The sequence below is a fragment of the Stegostoma tigrinum genome, chromosome 5 (assembly GCF_030684315.1).
Source record: "Stegostoma tigrinum isolate sSteTig4 chromosome 5, sSteTig4.hap1, whole genome shotgun sequence".
In the NCBI taxonomy this organism is placed as follows: Eukaryota; Metazoa; Chordata; class Chondrichthyes; order Orectolobiformes; family Stegostomatidae; genus Stegostoma; species Stegostoma tigrinum.
Window position 1 is genome coordinate 120,185,403 of NC_081358.1, and position 14,732 is coordinate 120,200,134.

Sequence of the window (14,732 nt, forward strand, 5' to 3'; positions counted from 1 at the left end):
TCATCAATCTAAAAATGGCAGGCAAGAAGCTGTTTTTGAACCTGCTCATATGTGTTCAAGTTTCTACCTGATGAAAGACATTAGAGGAGATCGTTACCAGGGTGGGAGGGGTCTTTGACGTTGGCAGCCTTTCTGCAGCAATGAGAAGTGTAAATGGAGTCCATGGATGGGAGGTTGGATTCTAGAACATAGAACATTACAGCACAGTACAGGCCGTTCGGCCCTCGATGTTGTGCCGACCTGTCATACCGATCTCTGCGATGGTCTGGGCTGTGCGCACAACTTTCTATAGTTTCGTATGGTCCTGGGCAGAACAGTTGTCGTACCAGACCGTTAGGCACCCAGGCAGGATGCCTTCAATGGCGCTTCGACAAAAGTTGGTGACCGTCCTTATTGACATGCAAAATTTCCCTAAGCTGCCTGAGGAAGAAGATGTGTTTTGTGACCTTCACATCTACATGGAGCCCAAGATACATTGTACGTTATTGTCACTTCTAGGAAGCTGATCTTGAAACATCTGCTCTGCTGATGTAGATGGTGGGCGGCGGTGTGGGGTGTGTTCTTCTCCTTCCTTCCTGAAAGTCAATGATCAGTTCTTTAGTCTTGCTGGCAGTAAGAGAGGAGTTATTATCATTCCACCATGGCAGCAAGCCTTCTATCTCCTTTCTGTATTCTGGTTCATCATGCCTTTGTGTCTGGGCTTACAGTAGCAGCTTTCAGCCATCAGAGAGCTTTCACATCAAGTAAGGAAGGGCAACATTAGCTTTGGTGCCAAATTGAAGAGGCAAAACTGCAGAACGAACAGACCTCTGCATGCAAGTGAGCTTCTTCAGTTCAGAAAAGCACTTTTAGACCACTTCTAAAGCACAAAATTTGTTTTCTTTTCAAACAGAAATGCCCTGTATTTAAAATGAATGTAAGTTTTTAGTGAACAGTTTTTGTTGTAAGTCTCTAAGAAGCCTTTTAACTGTTTCATCATAACTTTTAAGTAGGAGTTAGGGTGTTTGGTAAGTACAATACAGGGCTTAGAGCTTGTTGAGGCTCATACTTAAAGTAGGGGTTAGGGTGGTTGGTAAGTACAATACAGGGCTTAGAGCTTGTTGAGGCTCATGCTTAAAGTAGGAAAGAAGTACAAGACTTTTAAATCAGTGGTCTTTGCTCACACAAACTTGTTGTTCATCTCCCAAATGCTTTGCTGCCCAGAAATGTTGTCCAGCTGATCTTCAGTGGGGCTCCAAGAGTCTGGGAGTTAGATCTTGCAATATTTTACAAGCCACAGGCTACTTCTGCTTATTCCACCGTACCCAGCATGGCATGGCGTCCGGGAGTCATTTATCGAAAACTGGCCGCTCCTGTTAACCATGATCTGATCGCCCCTCGCTGTCTGTTGGAGAAACAATGATGGGATTTTGACCTTCAGTGGGGCGTTTGTACCTGATGTTAGCATCTGTAACATAAGATCGAAACATGAGTAGCATGGTGCTGAGACATTCAAGGGATATTTGTTACAGCTCCTGGTATCTATAACTATTACAAGTGCAGGAATTGCTGTGAATGGGCTAATACTGAACAATTCAGTTACAATGAATGGAAGGGCCTTGGGCAGTATTTGTAGAACCAAGTGATCTAGGGATTCAGGTACATATTTCTTCAAAGTTTGTGTTACGTGTAAATAAGATGATTTAAAAAAAATACATTTGGTACGCTTGTCTTCATTGCTCAGATCTTTGAGTATAGGAGTTGGGATGCCTTGTTGAGGTTGTACAGGGTGTTAATAAAGCCTCTCTGGAGTGTTGTGTCCAGTTCTGGTCTCCCTGTGATAGGAAGGACATTACTAAGCTGGAGAGGGTTCAGAAGAAATTTGTCAGGATGTTGCCAGGTATGGAAGGATGGAGTTATAAAGAAAGGCTGGACAGGCTGGGACTTTTTTTTCACTGGAGCGCAGGAGGTTGAGAGGGGACATTTCAGAGGTTTATAAAATCATGAGGAGTATGGATAGGATTAATGGTAGGTGTCTTTTTCCTAGCATGGGGAATTTTAAGCCAAGGGGGCACATTTTTATGGTGAGGAGAGAGAGATATGAAAAAGACATGAGGGACATTTTTTTTACACAGTAAGTGGTTCATTTGTAGAATGAACTTTCCGAAGGTAGATGCTGGCACAGTTACAGTGTTTAAAAGGCATTTGGATAAGTATATGAAAGGGAAGGTTTGGAGGGATATGGACTAGGAGCAGGCAGGTGGGTTGAGGTTAATTTGGGATTATGGTCAGCATGGGCTGGTTGGACCGAAGGGTCTGTTTCTGTGCAGTATGACTCTATGATTCTGTCATGCTGCAAATGGCCTCCAGGAAAACAGGATATGGTGATGATGTTATGAGGATACCCGTTATCAAACATGGCACACTAAAAGTAATTAGTCTATCCTATCTTTTGTCTGCCCAACTGTTTTTCCCTTTCTCTGGGCTACATCTACTGTTTACTCCTCACCCTCTCTGGTGTCCCATCTCCAGTATATACACCAGCCTTTTCTGAGCTGCTATCAGTTCTGAAGAAGGGTCACTGGACCTGAAATGTTAACTCTGCTTTTTCTCCACAGATGCCACTTGACTTGATGAGTTTTGCCAACAATTTCTGTTTTTGTTTCTGATTTCCAGCGTCCGCAGTTGTTCTTGTTTTTTTTTGGCTCGGTAATTAGAGAGAATCCTTTTCTCTGGTAGGGTCGTCTTGGATTAGGCAACTATCCCAACTGAAGTTGGGATGTAGCATTATTAGAATCACACCCATCAATGACAGGATGATGTCAATTCAACAGATGATGAACAACAAGACTCCTTTTTATTTCTGAACTCACCACAAATGGGTGATGAAGTGATATGTAATGAGTGTCTCTACGTTCTCTCATTTCTCCCAACAGTCACCCAGGAAACCCTGTCAGATTGCCTCTGCCACCACAGCGCCACTCAGCTCCCGATCAAGGGCACTGGCCTTGCGAGGGCAGAGGCTGCTGAAAGCCACCCACCTAGTCTTGCCCCTAATGCCCCTGCTGCCACCTCCATGACCACTCCCTTCCTTGTCAGCCCCATCCTGCCCCCCTCTCTTTGTGCCAAGCAATGGTCCTTGGGCTAAGCATGAAAGCACTACCAGTAGTACTCCCTGTGGCACTATCTTCAAGGAGTAGGCAGGGCTGAAGGGACTAGAGAGTATGGGGTGAAAGTGGGAAGCAGGGTGCTGAGTTGGGTGAGCAGCCAGGGTGGAGCAGGCACTGTGGGCCAAAGGGCCTACACCTATTTCCTATGTTTCCAATATTTCTGGGCATCTCCAAAGTGAGTGGCATGGGACTCCCACCTGAAAGAAACAAGATCCTGACCAAAGGGTAGCAGAAATCTCAAACCACCTTTTTATTGCAAACGGCAAATGATTATTTGCTAATTTGAAACCTGCATTTGATGGACTTGGGCTTTTTAAAGGTATTAGGGAGATGGGGCAAAGGCAGGAATATGGACTAAGATCACAGAATAGCCATCATCTCACTGAATGGTGAAACAGGGTAAAGGAACCGGGAGCGTCATGTTAATGATAATGGCCCAAGGATCAAACAGCAACAAAAACACAGAAGTTGCTGGAAAACCTCAGCAGGTCTGGCAGCATCTGTGAAGAAAAAATTAGAGTTAACGTTTCAGGTCCAGTCACCCTTCCTCAAAACTCTGTGGGTTTGTTTATTTAAAGCAGTAAAACACATTATAAGCCATTGATCAACATTCCAGCAACCAACTGATTTCTATGCATGCAGCCCACAGACTCATGACGACACAGCGTCAAGACCAAAGAACAAAGCACAAAGAAAATTACAGCACAGGAACAGGCCCTTCGGCCCTCCAAGCCTGTACCGATCCAGATCCTCTATCTAAACCTGTCAACTACTTTCCAAGGACCTATATCCCTCTGCTCCCTGCCCATTCATGTATCTGTCTAGATACATCTTAAATGGTGCTACTGTGCCCACCTCTACCACCTCTGCTGGCAATGCGTTCTAGGCACCCACCACCCTCTGCATAAAGAACTTCCCGCACATATCTCCCTTCAACTTTTCCCCTCTCACCTTGAACTCATGACCCCTAGTAATTGAGTCCCCCACTCTGGGAAAAAGCTTCTTGCTATCCACCCTGTCTATACCCCTCATGATTTTGTAGACCTCAATCAGGTCCCCCCTCAACCTCCATCTTTCTAATGGAAATAATCCTAATCTACTCAACCTCTCTTCATAGCAGGTGCCCTCCAATCCAGGCAATATCCTGGTGAACCTCCTCTGCACCCTCTCCAAAGCATCCACATCCTTCTGGTAATCTGGCGACCAGAACTGTACACGCTATTCCAAATGTGGTCAAACCAAAGTCTTATACAACTGTAACATGGCCTGCCAATTCTTGTACTCAATATCGCGTCCGATGAATGAAAGCATGCCGTATGCCTTCTTGACCACTCTATTGACCTGCGTTGCCACCTTCAGGGAACAATGGACCTGAGCACCCAGGCCTCTGTTACATTGTATATACATTATATGTATATGGAGGCCTTAGAGGTCAACTCTCTTGACAATAACGAGCCCAGACAACAAATGTCCATCGTCCCAATGTCTGTGCATTCTGATGTTCCTGTGATTTAAAGTGCATCGCCTTAACTTCCAAAGGATAACTGGTATCTAAATATAAGTTGCAATTGTGTCAACGATCAGTGTTCTATCATGTCCTTAGCTCACACCGTACACCTCCCAAAGTTTGTTACTTCCTATATCTCTATAATCCTGTGAAACATCAGCACTGCGACATGCTGGCCATGTCCACATCTGCTATCATTACCAGTTCATCGACAGTACCAAAGCCAAGGCTCGAGGCTGTGAGATTCTATCTGTGTCCCTTCCATCTCTGACTCCCTCCCTTTACAATGATCTTTAAAACCTCCTTCATTACCTGAATCATAGGCTGTGGCCTTATATAAATTTCTAGCCTATTTTGTTTTATGTTTTCCTTTAGTAGCACTAGCTAAACGTGAATGGTATTTGTTACAGTCTGGTTCCTCCCTTAAGTTATTATGTTTTGACAAATGATCGCTTTTATCAAGTAATCTCATGGATTTGTCAGTTGGTGGCCATTAGATTGGTGTGCATTACAGAAGGATGCATCAAATATTCCCAAGTCACCCTGCTCAGAGATGGCATTACACAGTTCTGGAGGGGGTGGACTTGCAGCTGGGCCTCCTGGCTCAGAGGTAGGGGTACTACCATGGCATCACTCTTTAAAAGTGTCACTTCAATGTCACACACTCTTCACATGTGTAACATCATCTGACATGCCAGAAGGTTTCTACTTCACAATTAGTCAGAATTACAAGCTGTCAGAAACCCAGTGTCCGAAAGAGGCTTATCGCAACATGCAACACGGCCAGACCTGGCTTTGTAAGCTGTAAACATGGCCAGTGGCCAAGAGTGGGCTTTCTCTCAGATGGGACCTGCATGTAAGAATGAGAAATTTTGTGTTCAGGAATGAGCTGGGACTGTTTCCTGATGTTTATCAGGTGTAGGAACATCAGGGAGACTCCAGCTATTGTGACTTAACCACTGGGATCCACCTGGCAGAAGAACCACAATGCTAAACAATGTATGCTCTATGTGCCTGTCCACAGAATTTGGTTCTGACTGACAAGAGATCCCAACAATGATTAGAAAGCTGTTAGTGGTGGGGGTGATCGGGACAAATCAACAAATATCATCCAATCAGGCAAAAAAGAGCTCCTTTCCTTTCTGAAACAAAAAACAGAAGTTGCTGGAAAAGCTCAGTGGGTCTGGCAGCATCTGTGAAGAGAAATCAGAATTAATGCTTCAGGTCCGCTGACCCTGCCTCAGAACTGATGTTAGCCAGGAAAATGTTGGTTTATATACAGAAGGTAGGGTGGGGGAGAGGGGATAATGAGTAAATGACAGTTGGAGATAGAGCCCAAAGAGAGAGAATAGTTAGACAAACAGTGGTATAGGTGACAATCTCATGAGAAGGGTGATAAGCTGTCAACGGGGGCTGTTAGTGGCTAAGAGTGGACGGTGTGTAATGGCAGACAATGTGATCATGGGGTCTGATGTATGTGGTGGGGGTCTGGGTCACAGGAAAGTTCAAGCCCTAAAGTTATTGAACTTGATATTGAGCCCTGTAACACATCACCCTGCTCCCTGGCCAACATCTCTGTCTCAGGCTTGCTGCAGTGCTCCAGCGAAGCTCAACACAAGCTGGAAGAACACACCACATTTTCCACTTGGGGACCCTGCAGCCCTCGGACTCAATATCGAGTTCAATGTTATAGCTTGAATTTTCCTACGTCCTAATCCCCAGTCCCATACACCAGACCTAGTCATCACACTGTCTTATTACACACCACCCACTGTAAGCCACTAACAGTCTCTGTTAATATATATTCACCCTCCTAGACAGATCGTTATCCACTCCTTCATTTGTCCAACTGCTCTTCTCTCTCTTTGGGCCCTATCCTCACCCATCATTTACCCCTTAACCCTTCTGCCCACCCTGTGTTCTGTCTATAAACCGACATTTTCCCAGCTACCATCAGTTTTCAGAGGAAGGGCGACAGGACTCGAAACGTCAACCCTGATTTCTCGACACGGACGCTGCCAGACCTGCTGAGTTTTTCCGGCAACTTCTGTTTTTGTATCTAACCTACTGCACCCTCAGTTCTTACTTTGCTTTATGATTGGCTGTGGGAAGGCAGCGGACTGGAATGTTGATTGCCAAATGACCGAGGGTGAATGTTGGCATTTGGATGACAGAGCGGGGTTCAGTTTGGGGTGGGGAGGGTGAGAGCTGGAGGAATGAACCTGGTGGAAAAGCAATGCTGTAAAGCCTGGCAAAGAGATAACAGCAAGGCACATTTTGTGAAGCACCTTTAATAGAATAATAGGAGACTTTGTGGTGTGGTCAGTCAGTCGGTCTCAGGTCAGGATGCACTGCACGATATAATGCCAAGGAAGTTCGGTTATGATGTTCACAGAGAGTTTATTGCTTTGTAAATCCTTCCATCACACAACAATGATGGTCAGGGAGAGAGGGAGAAATTCCTGCTCAGCAGTCTATTGGAGATGCAGTTGGAGACTCAGCTACCCATAGCTAGGCTTCAAGGTGTTTATGGGCATCATTATTGCCTCAGTCACCTGATGGAGATCTGCGGGTCAGCAACTTGAACTTTAGTCAGACTAACGTCAATGGCATGGGATTTGATCCCAGTTTTGCCGTGACTAGATTCAGGAGTTACAGGGAAAAGGTGGGGAGGGTTATGTCTGGGGGTGTCAGTGCAGACTTGATGGGCTGAATGGCCTCTTTCTACACTGCAAGGATTCGCAGCAGTTCCCAAGAGAGAAAGGGAAATCAACGTTTTGAGCCTGATTACCCTCCTTCAGAGTGGGACTCAAAGCATTAGTTCTTGCTTTGCTGTCCACAGATTTTGTCAGACCTTTCGAATTTTTCTAGTAGTTTCTGTGCTTCAGATTTCCAACACCCAACTTCCGTCATTTTATTAAAATCTGTGTAAATCAGACCTGAATATATTAATGTGCCAGTCTCAGCTTCCCTCTGTGAAGGAGAACTGGAGAGGTGAGTGATCATCTGAGAGAAGAAATTCCTTCTTCCATAAATGGTAGACCCCTATTTTTAAAATGCGTCCCCAAGATCTAGAGTCTCCCAGGAGGAGAAACATCCACACGGCACCTTCAGGTGGTCAAAGCCCTGGTGAAAGCAGATTGCATAGCTCGGCTTCAGGGTGAGAAATGGGGAGGCAGAGAGGTTTAGGGAGGGACTCACAGAGTCTAGCATCTAAACAGCTGGAAACACAACCACAATGTGAGAGCGTGAGTGAAACCTGGAACCGCGCAAGTGACTGGGATTGGAGTAATGCAAACATCTTGCAGCATTGAAGGCGCATTTTGTTTGAAATGATGCATTACACACCTGTAAGTTGTTGAGGCTGTCGGGGTGGAGGGGATTATAGAGATGGGAACTGCAAAGCCACAGCAGATTTGATGGAAGGAAATTTTAAAATTAACATTTTTTTAATTCCTTTATGAGGGCTGCATGTTGCTGGCCAGGCCATTTAATCCATGCACTTTGACATGGGCTGACTACCTTCTTGAACCACCCCCCCCAGAAGTGCGTGTGCTGTAAGGAGACCCGCAACATCCTTAGGGAGGGAAATTCGACCCAGTGACTCTAAAGGAACAAGCGATATATTTCCAGGTCAAATGGTGAGTGATTTGGAGGGGTACTTACAGGTCGTGGTGTTCTCATGTATCTGCTACCTCCAGCTGGAAGCTGTCGTGGGTTTGGAAGTTGCTTTCCCTGAAACCTTTGTAACTTTTTACAGTGCATCTTATAGATCATACACACAGCTGCTGCTGAGCATCAATGACGGAGGGAGGGAATGGTGAGAGTGGTGGATGGGTTGGTGGCGAAGTGGGCTCCTTTGACCTGGACAATAGGAAGAACAGACCCCACAAATATTCCTGGCTTCGGTGATGGGGAAAGCGAAATATTGGAACTGAAGACGCATTCACAAACCTTTTTGGCCAGAAGTGCTGAGAGGATGATCTATCTCGGACCCCGCCAGTGGTCCCCAGCATCACAGACACCAGTTTTCAGCCAACTTGATGCACTCCACATGGCCAAGGAAAGGCTTAAAGCAATGGCTGTTTCAAAAGCTATGAGCCCTGTTAGACAAAGCTTAGATTTTTTAGATTCTAAGGGTTAAATAATACTTTGTATGGAGTGAACTGTATGCAGCTTACATCCCACAGGCTGTAGGATCCCTGTAGTTATCTGTGTATACAGGAGACAGTGTTAATGATAACATCCTAGGAATGTAAGGCAGACAATAATAAAGGAACAGCTGGAAAAGCAGTGTCAGAAGGATTGTATATACCATGCCTGGGTAAAGGAGACCTTAAGACATTAAACTATAAGACTGAGGGCGAGATGGATTATATATACAAAGAACTGAAATTGCTGGACAAATTCATCAGAACTGACAGCATCTTGAAGGCGAAGCAGAATTAATACTTCGTGTTCAGTGGCCATCTCTACTAGAGTTTTTCCATCAAATTCTGTTTCGTTTCTGATTTCCAGCATCCAGAATCTTTTTTTTTGTTTCGTATACATTGTGTATACACTGACTGGGTAAGGGGGACCTTAACTCATTAATCTACAATACAGAGGGACATCTATTTTATTTGCTTATGAAGGGGGATTGGGATTTATGTCAGAGGATGATAATATGCTCAACTCTTCTGTACGCTTTTGAGTCTTGTTTCTGTCAATAACCAAGACAGATCTCTCCTTGCGTTGTTCAAATAAAACACTCTGAAAAACTTTTATTCGGTTGATAAATTAAACATCAAGGCCAACAGGCCCTGATAACTTTCTGACAATAGGACTGGGTACGGGTTTTCCTGAATTAACTTTGTCCCTTGGCAAGTTCTTCCAGTAAAGCTGGACTGTTGGGATTAATCCGGCCTTCTGGAAATTTGCCAAGGCATGCCCTGACCACAAAAACTGAACAAATTCAACTTGGCCGGTGACCGCTCCACCTGCCTGCTCTCAGTCACCAGTTAAGGGGTGGATATGGTCACTAACGGTGTCATTTGATGATTGATGCTCAACTTGGGCTCCACCAGGACCGTTCAGTGTTGAAAACATGAACAACCTTGGTCAAAACATGAACAGTAGAGCTGAGCTCCAGAGCTGAGGTCAGAATGACTGACCTTGACCCCAATGTTACATTCAGCTGAGTGTGGAATCATACAGTTATGGAGCCATACAGCACAGCACAGAAGCAGACCCTTTGGTCCAACAATCCCAAACATAATCCCAAACTAAACCAGTCCTACCTGCCTGCTCGTGCCCCATAATCTTCCAAACCATCCCTAGTCATGTATTCACCAAATAAAAACCGAAAGAGCTGCGGATGCTGCAAATCAACCAAAAAACAGAAGTTGTTGGAAAAGCTCAGCCGGTCTGGCAGCATCTGTGAATAAAAAAATAAGAGTTAACGTTTCAGGTCTGGATGGGTCACCGGACCCGAAGCGTTAACTCTGATTTTTCTTCACAGAAGCTGCCAGACCGGCTGAGCTTTTCCAGCAACTTCTGTTTTTATTCCATATATGTGCCAACATGTCTTTTAAACTCTGCAATTGTACCCACATCCACGTGCGAACCACCCTCTTGACTAAAAAAATTGCTCCTCACATCTTTTTTAAAATCTTCCTCCTCTCAACTTAAAAATGTGCTCCCTAACCCTGAAATCCCACATCCCAGGGAAAAGACAACTGCCATTAACTATATCTACACCCTCATTATATTATGGACTTCTGTAAGATCGCCTCTCACCCTCTTATGTTCCAAAATTGGAGTTAATGACAATCAGAGGCAGAATTCTCCACTGGAGTCACAGAGAAGAAGGGTCCAGGCCCGAAACATCAGCCTTCCTGCTCCTCTGATGTTGCTTGGCCTGCTGTGTTCGTCCAGCTTGACACCTTGTTCTCTCAGGCTGTTCGGCCCATTGTGTCCACACTGACTCTCCAAAAACAATCCCACCTAGACTCAAACCCAGACCCACAACCCTGTGTTCCCCATGGCTAACCCACCAAATTTGCATATCCCTGAACACTACAGGCAATTTAGCACGGCCAGCGCACTCTAATTTCCACATCTTTGGACTGTGGGAGGAAACTGGGTCACCAGGACGAAACCCATGCAGACACAGGGAGAATGTGCAAACTCCACATAGACAGCTGCCTGAGGGTGGAATCGAACCTGGATCCCTGGCGCCGTGAGGCTGCAGTGCCACCGTGAACCTGGCACAAGGGAAAATGGCTGTGGCTGTTGGAGGTCAACCATCTTCAGTTGCTTCATCAATGTCCCTCCTTCCATCAGAAGTGGGGCTGATGTCACAACGTTCAACAACATTCACCAGTGCTCAGATACTGAAGCAGTCTATATCCAAATGCAGCAAGACTTGGGAGAATGTCCAGAATTGGGCCATGCGTGGTGCGTAACACTTGAACCGTGTAAATGCCAGGCAGTGGCCATCTTCAACAAGAGGGGGTCAACATTCAGTGGTGCTCCCATTGCTGAAACTCCTATTATCAACAGTGACCCAAGCAATGAATGAGAAAGGCCCCTAAATTGTTGACCAAGTCATTAACATTGGGACACCTTTAAAAGGCAGATATCAATGCAGGTCAGCCCGCACAGGGATTTTGTTTGAGTACGGAAAATGGGAAAGACACCAAATGAAATTCCAAAGGGATGTGGCTTTAATTAGGGAATGGACAGAGAAGAGCTGGCTGGAATTTAATGTGAGTACATTAAAGTGGCTCATCTTGATTTAAAAAGGATTGTTTATTTTTAATAGGGAAAGCTGAGAGATGTGGAAGACCAGAGAATTTAAGAAATAGCAAGAAATTAGAATAGGCACAGCAAAAGGCCATTTTGCCCCTCAAATCTGCTCCACCGTCTGATCACGGCTCATCCAACATTCCTCAGCCATTTTCCTGTCATTTCCACACAACACTTAATTCCCTGAATGATCAAGAATCTCTCTATCTCAGCCTGAGACATACACAAAGATACTTGCTACCCCACTGAAAACAGCACTGAAAGTGAGTAAGACATTTTTAAAAAGCCCCATGCAAACTCGAGTTCATCAAGAATTCCGTTGCCCTTGTCTCACTCCAAATCTCAGTTCCAACCCTCCCTAACCCTATCGCTGTTAAGCAGCACTTCCTTTTTGAAATTAACACCCAATTTTCAAAGCCATTTAGGTGTAATCTTGCTCTTGCCCTCTCTTCCAACTGTACAGTCCCTGAGCATTCTGCACAATTTTAATCTCTTCAACATTCTGGTTGTAAAAGCTGTGGCTACATCTGCTTGGCCCTAAAGCCGTGGACCATGAATTCACCAGGTTTGAAAATCTCTTCACCCCACCCCTACCCCCAGCTAATCCCATGTCCAACCCTGCCTCTCATCCCTACCTCCTTGCCCTGACACAACCTGCCCATCTTCTCTCCCACCTCTCCACCCCTCCCACCTTACGACCAATTCCCACCGCCTTCTACCTTCACTCACCTATCACCATCCAAACAACCTTCCCCAGCCCCACCCCTCCTCTCTCCATTTATTTCTGAACTCCCTATACCCTCCCCCATTTCTGAAGAAGAGTCCTGACCTGAAACGCGAACTTTCCTGTTTCTCTGATGCTGCCTGGGCTACAGCGTTCCTACTGTGATAACAAAGTGTGAAGCTGGATGAACACAGCAGGCAAAGCAGCATCTTCGGAGCACAAAAGCTGACGTTTCAGGCCTAGACCCTTCATAAGAAAAAAAGGGTTGAGGCCCAAAACGTCAGCTTTTGTGCTCCTGAGATGCTGCTTTGCCTGCTGTGTTCATCCAGCTTCACATTTTGTTATCTCGGATTCTCCAGCATCTGCCGTTCCCATTATCTCTGAGGCAGTGTTCCTACTGTGTTGACCCTCAACTGCAGTGTTGTTTTAGCTGCTGTACTGAACATATCCACCAGAGGGTGGTAGAACATTACAAAATGCACATTTTATCAAACAAAGGTTGAATGCAAAAGGTCAGAAATCACACAGCACCTTTTATGATCCAACCGGTTTAATTTGAAAACACAAGCTTTTCAAGTCTTGCTTGTTCTTCAGATCTTCAGGAATGAGGCTCCAAAAGTTTGCGTTTTCAAATAAACCTGTTGGGCTATAACCGGGTGTCCTGACACTCCTGACCTTGTCCACCCCAGACCAACTCTGGTATCTCCACATATTACAAAAGGGAAAGTTAAAGAGAGAGTGTTTATCTAAATATTCAGCTCCTTCACGAACACAGAATGTTCCAAAATGTTGGGCACGCAATGAGCTGTAAGAAACATCGAGAACATTGGAGAAACTTAGCAAGTCTGGCAATATCTGTGGAGAGGGAAACTGTTTTTTGTCTGCCAGGTGAGCATAAAGTAAGCACTTTTAAAGTAAATCTTTGTAAGGTGGTACATCTCCCTCAGCATTATCGAACTTCTGAACTATTGAGAGGAGGCAAGAGAGGCTGTTCTTTACATCAAAGGCAGCATTTGACCAAGTGTGGCATTAAGGTATCTTAGCAAACTGCAGTCAATGGAAATCAGATGAAAACTCTCCACTGGTTAGAGTCATTCCTGGCACAAAGGATTGTGGTTGTTGGAGGCCATTCATCTCAGCCAATAACAAATAGCAATGCCAGTGGGCACCATAGGCCAGAAATTGAACTCGATTAGCTGTATAAACACAGTGTCTACAAGAGAAGGCCAGAGGCTCAGAATACCGCAGCGAGTCACTGACCTCCTGACTCCCGAAAGTCTGCCCACCATCTACAAGGCACAAATCAAAAGTGTGATGGAATACTCCCCACTTGCCTGGATGGGTGCAGCCCCAACAACACCCAGGAAGCTTGACACCATCCAGGACAAAGCAACCCACTTAATTGGCACCACATCCACAAGCACCTACTCCCTCACCACCGACACTCAGTAGCAGCAGTGTGTATCATTTACAAGATGCACTGCAGGAATTCACCAAAAATCCTCAGACAGCACCTTCCAAACACACGACCACTTCCACCTAGAAGGACAAGGGCAGCAGATACATGGGAACACCATCACTTTCAAGTTCCCCTCCTGACCATGCTGACTTTAATATGATTTATTATTGTCACATGTATCAAGATACAATGAGAAGTATTGTTTAGCATACTATCCAGACAAATCATGTTGGAAGTACTTCAGGATAAGAGGACAGATTGCAGAATATAGCATTACAGCCATAGAGAAAATGCAGAGAAAGATTGACTGTAATAAGTGGGAGGCCCATTCCAAATGCTGATAACAGCAGGGAAGAAGCTGCTGTTACGTATTTTCAGACATTTGCACCTTCTGCCCAATGGAAGAGGGTGCAAGAGAGCATAACTGGTGGAGGAGAGGTCTTTCATTATGCTGTCTGCTTCACAAGGCAGTGAGAAGTGCTGTTAAAGCCAGTGGAAGGAAGGCTGGTTTTTGTCATGGACTGGGCTGTGATCACAACTCTGTCTAATTTCTTATGGTTTCAGGCAGAGCAGTTGCCAGACCATGCTGTGATGTTTTTGGATAGGATATTTTCTAGGGTTCATCTATAAAAATTAGTAAGAGACATCATGGACATACTGAATTTCCTTATTTTGGAATCTCTATAAAACACTGGTCAGACCATACTTGGAATATTGTGTTCAGTTCTGGCCATCTCATTATAGGAAAGATGTGGAAGCTCTAGAGAGCGTGCAGAGGAGATTTACCAGGATGCTGCCTGGACTGGAGGGCAGGTCTTATGAGGAAAGGTTGCGGGAGCTAGGGTTTTTTTCATTGGAGCGAAGGAGGATGAGAGGTGACTTGATAGAGGTTTACAAGATGATGAGAGGGATAGATAGAGTGGATAGTCAGAGACTTCTTCCCAGGGCAGAAATGACTATTACAAGGGGGCATAGTTTTAAGGTGATTGTAGGAAGGTATAGGGGAGATGTCAGAGGTAGGTTCTTCACACAGAGAGAGGTGGGCGTATGGAATGCGCTGCCAGCAGTGGTAGTGGAGTCAGATACTTTAGAGACTTTTAAACA